The following is a 6223-nucleotide window of genomic DNA, read 5'->3' as shown; positions in this document are numbered from 1 at the left end:
CCGAGCGCTTCCCGTGCCGGCTGGGCTGGCTGGCCAGGGCCTCTCTGCCTCGCTGCTTGGCAGAGCACCATTTTTATAGTGTGAAGAAGGACCGGCATCTCCATTGACTACCAAATATAGGTGTCTTCCTGTGCTGATCAGGCGAGACGGTGGGAAGTGCCATTCGCCCCAAAGAAGGGCATTATGTAATGACGGGGAAGACTTTTTGCCTTCAACCAACGTTATCTGTTATTCAGCTACCATGCAGATTTTAATCACCTAATTGATAGATGAAGAGATAGCGGGATGAGAAGTTGAGAATTTCTCTTTGATGTCTGAGGATCTATTTACTATCGAGCGCGTTTGCAACGTGGAAAACCATGAACATGTGCACGACTTAACCACGCGCCTTGCAAGGCTCGAGCAAAGTCAAGCCGTGATCTTGCGGGCAGGGAGGCGTCTGCCGAAGCTTCCCTTGTCTCCATGATGGAAAAGACAAAGTGATGCAGAAGGACTGGCTGCAGGACATGCATGGCTGGACATCTGCCAGGCTCCTGCCCTGGATATCAACGTCTCATGGGCAACGACACGACCCCAGCAAGTGTCTGGTGGAATTTGGAGGCACCCACCTGCCCCGGGCCCACCACTGTGATGGGGTGTGGGTGGGAGCACCTGATGCCTGCCACTGCTTGCCAGGGCACCCTGACCGCTCCCTGATGGGGAGGACCTCTCCTCCCGCGTGGCCCCTTCTCCCCTGCGCTGGCCCCGAGGACACGCCAGGACCGCAGTGCCCTGTGCCGCAGTTTGGCCATCGCCGGTGGAAAAGGGCGTCCCGGGTGACGGCGGTGCCTCGGGGAGGGAAACGACACGTGGCCGCTGTCGGAGAGGAACAGCTGAACTGTGTGTCAGAAAAAAGTTCACGGCGTTTGGCCCTGTCAGCGGCTCAGGCAAGCTCAAGTAGCCAAAGTCAGATTTGAAAGAAAAGAAAACCTCAAAACTTCTATCAAGATGTTAAAGAGCTGCAAAGACAAAAAAAAAAAAATGCTCTTGCATGTAAAGGAAGAAGTAGCTGAGGGGGTTTTCTGGCGTGTGGGTGTGTGGGTTTTAGCTAGGACTTGCTCAGCTCTGTAGCACGTATCCCATCCTGCGAGGACAGCTCCTCCAGCGCCCGGCTTGGCACGGTGCCTTTCAGCCCCACACGGTGCCATGAGTGTGGGCCATGATGTCCCACACCATCCAATGCTGCCCTACACCATCCCATGCTGCCCTATACCATCTCATACCATCCCACACCATCCCACGCCATCCCACACCATCCCATGCTGCCTTACACCATCCCATGCCGTCCCACACCATCCCACGCCATCCCAGAGGACATCAGAAAACCAGCAGTAACTCAAGGATCCAAACCACGTCCTTGAGCAGAAGAGCAGTGACAAACTGCAATCATTTCTCATCGTGGCTGAACTGTGGTGTTGGTGGGAATTTTGTGGGGAAAAATGTTGACTTACAAAAATGGCTCATTTTTTCCCCAAATTCCTCAATGCCTCGTTCTAAGTGCTGCTGCAAGCACCGGTGAAGTGGCTCAGTGCCAGTGGCACCTCGTGGCTCTGCTCCCGCCAACCCCCCAAGCTGCCAGGCAGCCCTGTGGTGCTGCTGCCCCGTTTCAGGCAAAGCCCATCCAGGGGAGCCCCAGACTTCACCTCATACGTGGCCAAAGGCTTGAAAATCGTTATAAATTGTTAAATTCATCTAGAAAACGTAGAAACATTTACATTTAAAATTTAATTTTCAGGAAAGACAAGGTGTTGCGTAGCCCAAGGAAGCCCTGAACTTCCCGTGTCAAACAAACCCTTCCCATTTCAAAAACAAACCCTTCCTATTTCAGACAAACCCTTCCTATTTCACGGCATTCCTTTTTGTACTGGAAGATCTAACATTACAATGGCAGGGCTGGGCTGCAGCACCCCAGTTTCATTGCTTTTATTAGCCTGAAAATACTGGTTTTCCTGGGAAAAACGATGGCGATGATTCCCAATCCCTGAATGTCCTGAAAAACCAGAGGCAGATGGGAACCTGGGGGTTTCCCATCGCAGGAGGGAGGTGTAGGAGCTGGCATGGATCCAGGGCAGCATGGTATGGTGTGCGTGTGTCCGTCTGTCCCAACACCGGTGTCCCTGGGGCCCTGGAGCCAAGCTGATGGAGCGGGACGTACCCTGGCCCTGGGGAAGATGTCTGTGGTCCCAACTCGGTGCCCTGGCGTGGGATCCAGCAGCGGTGTGGTGGTCCTGGGGGCTGGGGGATCGCAGGGCCATGGGGGGGACTGCGGGGAGTGGGAGCCCCTTGGCTGGGAACACCCCGCATCTGCGAGCTCTGCGGGGAGAGCGGAGAGCGTGTGTCATGTCCCCTAAAGGCAGATAAAAATCATTCCCCCAAACTATCGACAGGGTGAACGTGAACCTGATGATGGGAAAAGCTGACACGTATCGATTTGGCTCGCGTGGGTGGGAAACGATAGCCAGAAAGCAGAGCCCAGTTCTGAGAAACAGCGTCGGGAGAGGGGATGGCAGCCCCTCGGGAGCGTCACGGACCCGAAGGGAACCGAAATTGCTCCTTCCGGGCAGCTTCGGCTGCGCTCAGTGTTAAACCCAGCGGCGACGGTGAAATAATATGGAAATTTCTGCCTGTGCGTCACCCCCAGCGCTGGGTGGGGACGGGGGTGTGCAGGGCTGGGACACCACATCCCTGAGAGCGCTGCTGCCAGCTGGGCTGGACGCAGGACCCCGGGCGTGTGAACCCAGGCTGAACTGGGTCTCCTCATCATGGAAGAACTGGGATTTGCTTCCAGAGGCAGAGCGCAGGTGGGTCCTGGAGGTCCAGCTGTTGGGGGGGAGCTGCGCCTGCCCTGCCCCCAGTGCTCTTCATGGCTGGTTTAAGCCACCCCAAGTTGGTTCTCAACCAACTCAGAAAAATGATCCCGGTGGTTAACTTAGGTGTTGTAGTTTTCCCCATTGGGTTCCTCTTGCCCCAATGTGGAGGAGAGGCTGGGAGGGCAACGGTGCACACCAGGCTGGCGCTGGTTGGGTCTTTCCATAGCTGCATCTCTGGAGGATGACACCAGAAACCAGAGGAACCAGCTGAAGAGACCCCCTCAGTGCAACTAAACCCAGAAATGTTGCTTTGTCCTGTGTCCAAAGCCGTGGCTTTGCTCTCTTTTTTTTCCAGCAGTGAAGCCAAGGCTGGCCATGATCGGCCACAATTGTCACACACCCGTGAAGAGCAGCAGGGTAGGCTGGGGCTGCGACCACCCCGGCTTTGTGGACACGGATGGAATCAACGGAAAACCATGGAAAGAAAGAGGCATGGCCGATGGTAAGTCAGGGTTACAGGGGCTGCAGCTCCCCTGTGGCAGCGTCCCCCTTCTCTTTCCTGGCTCCGTAGGAAATGGGGGGACTGCGGTCCATAATTGTAGACGGGCTGGATTTGTGCCTTTCCAGTTCAACAGGCAGTAGCTTTGTCTCAGCACGAGGAGCGGCCACATTTGGCCATCCCTAGCTTGGGATGGGGAGAGGACCCGGCCTGGCAGGCAGGGAAGGGCACCCGCTTCTCCCGGGCGATGCCCTGCGAGCGGCCGCCTTTTCTCCTCCCGCAGCCCCCCAGCACGCCCATTCCTGGCTGTTCCAGCGAAGGGAGGCAGCGGTGCCGCCTCCACACCTCTGCTTCAGCAGCCGAGGTCACCCCTACGGCAGGCCCGGCTGCACCGAGTTGTAGGTTTTGCGGCGGGACAGGACGGGACCATCACCCAAGAGCCAGCGGCAGAACTCACGAGGGCCAGCGGGTACTTTAATCGAGGGGACAGAAACAATGTCAGGTTTTTTTCCATCATTTTTGGGGGCCTGATTTTGGACAACCCTACTAATCACTGTCTGGTTTCCAATGCAATTCCAGCTTTGCATTTTTTCCAGGCCTTTTGCTCACATGTGCAGCTCTGTACTGTCAGAAGATGGTGGAGAATTTAAATAAAACATTTTATAACATGAAAAAAAACAACCAACCCAACCCAAATGTGGGTCATGGTGCAATGCCTAGCATCAGCACATGCAATATCTCTTGAATCAGCGGCTGAGTTTACAAATGGAGCGTTTCAGACCCCGAGCTGGGCCAGCACCTGGCGCTGGAGCCGACCTGCTCCCTTCAGCCGGCGCGGCTGGAGGCGAAGGCGCGCTGCAGCTGCAGCGATTCGCTTTTTTTTGCTGCATAAATCAAATTACACGGAGGAGGATGGAGCTGGAGGAAGGTGAATTTGCAAATTGCAGCACATTTCCCGAAGGTGTAACCTTGCAGTTAGAAGAGAATAAGTGCTGGCTCCTGGCAACCTGCCCCGGAGGGGGGGGAGGTAGTAAACAATCCGTCATACTGAGATAGATCAGAAACGATATTTAGTGTGACATTTAAATGCTAACAAAGATACACAGAGACATTAAATGATTAAGCTTTTGAAAGCATCATCTATTTTTATCGGTGTGGTTTGTGGTGTTTGTTTGTAGATAATCACATCTGTTTGGGTTTTTTTTTTTTTTATTTTTAGGGCATGCAAAAGCTTTTTGGCATGCAGGGGGAACACTGGACCTCCCCAGTTAGAAATCTACGGAAAAGTTGCTTGTGGGAATAGCAGGTTACGTGCTCTGTAAGGAACTTTTCTACTTCAGGCAGGTCAGAAAGTAGTTTTGGTTGGGGGGGAAAGAAAAAAACCCACCAAACACTTAAAAATATTCATCTTCTCTGCAGTTTTAAACACCCAAAGCACCCTGGGCCAAGCGTCTGTAAGCAGACAGCGGTGTTGTGCTGCGTAACAGCGACGGAAGTGTCAGAAAAATCAAAGTATTGGTTTTCCACTGCTAATATAAATTCCACTTAGAAACAAGACGGTTCAGACAGGGATGTCTTTAAGGTCTTTTGGTTTGTTTTTTTTTTTCCTAGTGAAAGTAGCTGCCACCTTGCTCACTAAGCGCAGATAAACCGAAAATGAGTGATGTTACTGAAGAAATGAGTGATGTGGCACAGAGGTGGGAGGGAAGCGATTTGCGTGCTGGAGCCCTTGGTCTGCTGCGGATTCCTGGCTCTAAAAGCACTCCCCAGGGCCAAGTCTGCTGTCAGAGCCAAACCCCTCGGAAGGGATTTACGCCCCCCCTGACCCTTTCCCCGGCCGACCTGCAGATGTGTGCCCGTACAGGCACGGGAGGCGTTGGATGCTCTCGGAGGAGAGCCTGGTGTGAAATCACCATCCCAGGACACTGCCTGGTTCTCGGCTCCTGAGCCCACTGTAGTCACGCCGACAGCTCAGTGCAACCACTGAAAACCAGTTGGAGTTGTCATTTTGGGTGCTTAGACCATGGCGTATCCGCAGGAGCGTCTGCGCCGGCCCCGCTCAGGCGTGCGCACGGGTGGCGGGTGCTGCGGAGCCGCTCTCCGGCGCTGGGGTGTCTCTGCTGGGAATCCACTTCAGCTCCAACCAACACGGCAAGTGGAGCCCGTTTCTTCACCGCCTCATCACCTATCCAATGAGTTACCGCAATAAAAGGGCCCGACTTGCCCCAAAGCGCCTCTGCGTACTTCTGTATAGACGGCGTTGAGGTTTGTGTAGCACCACGCAATGGCGACAACCCCTTCCCCCAGCACTCTGCTCCTCTCGCCCTCCACCCGCAGGGCACGGCCGCATGGGGAGGCCGACCCGTCCACCCGGGACCAGGTCGGTGGCAGCCAGTGGCCACGCGGGGAGGCAGGAAGCCACGGCGGAGCAGGGATCCCCTTGACGTGGTGCCGGGGGCGGCTGCCGGCACCCGTCTGCAGCAGCCCTGCTTCCTGTGGGTGCCGCCGGGGAGGGCGGCAGCAAAGCTCCGCCGCCCGTCGCAGCAGGGGCCCGGTTCTGTCCTCACGCTCCCCGAGGTGCCCACGAGCAGCAGAAGATCGTGGAACCATTTCCAAGTTTCTCCCGCACTTGATTCCCATGAGCACATTGTTTCCCGGTCCATACCAAAACCACGGGGCCGGTGGAGTCTCTTTTCCACGCTGAGGAACCAATGGATCATTCAAATGAAATCATTACGTGGATTATTTTTTGCCATTTTAATACAGACTCTTGGCACATGAGAGGTTAGTTTCCCACCACATTTTCTGCCTGGCAAAATCTTTTAATCCCCAAAATGCATGTGTGAGGATAAAGTCTGGGGAACAGAGAAGGGCT

This window comes from Leptosomus discolor, chromosome 10 (genome assembly GCF_034619465.1).
Source record: "Leptosomus discolor isolate bLepDis1 chromosome 10, bLepDis1.hap2, whole genome shotgun sequence".
Classification (NCBI taxonomy): domain Eukaryota; kingdom Metazoa; phylum Chordata; class Aves; order Leptosomiformes; family Leptosomidae; genus Leptosomus; species Leptosomus discolor.
Note: the sequence above shows the minus strand (reverse complement) of the source record.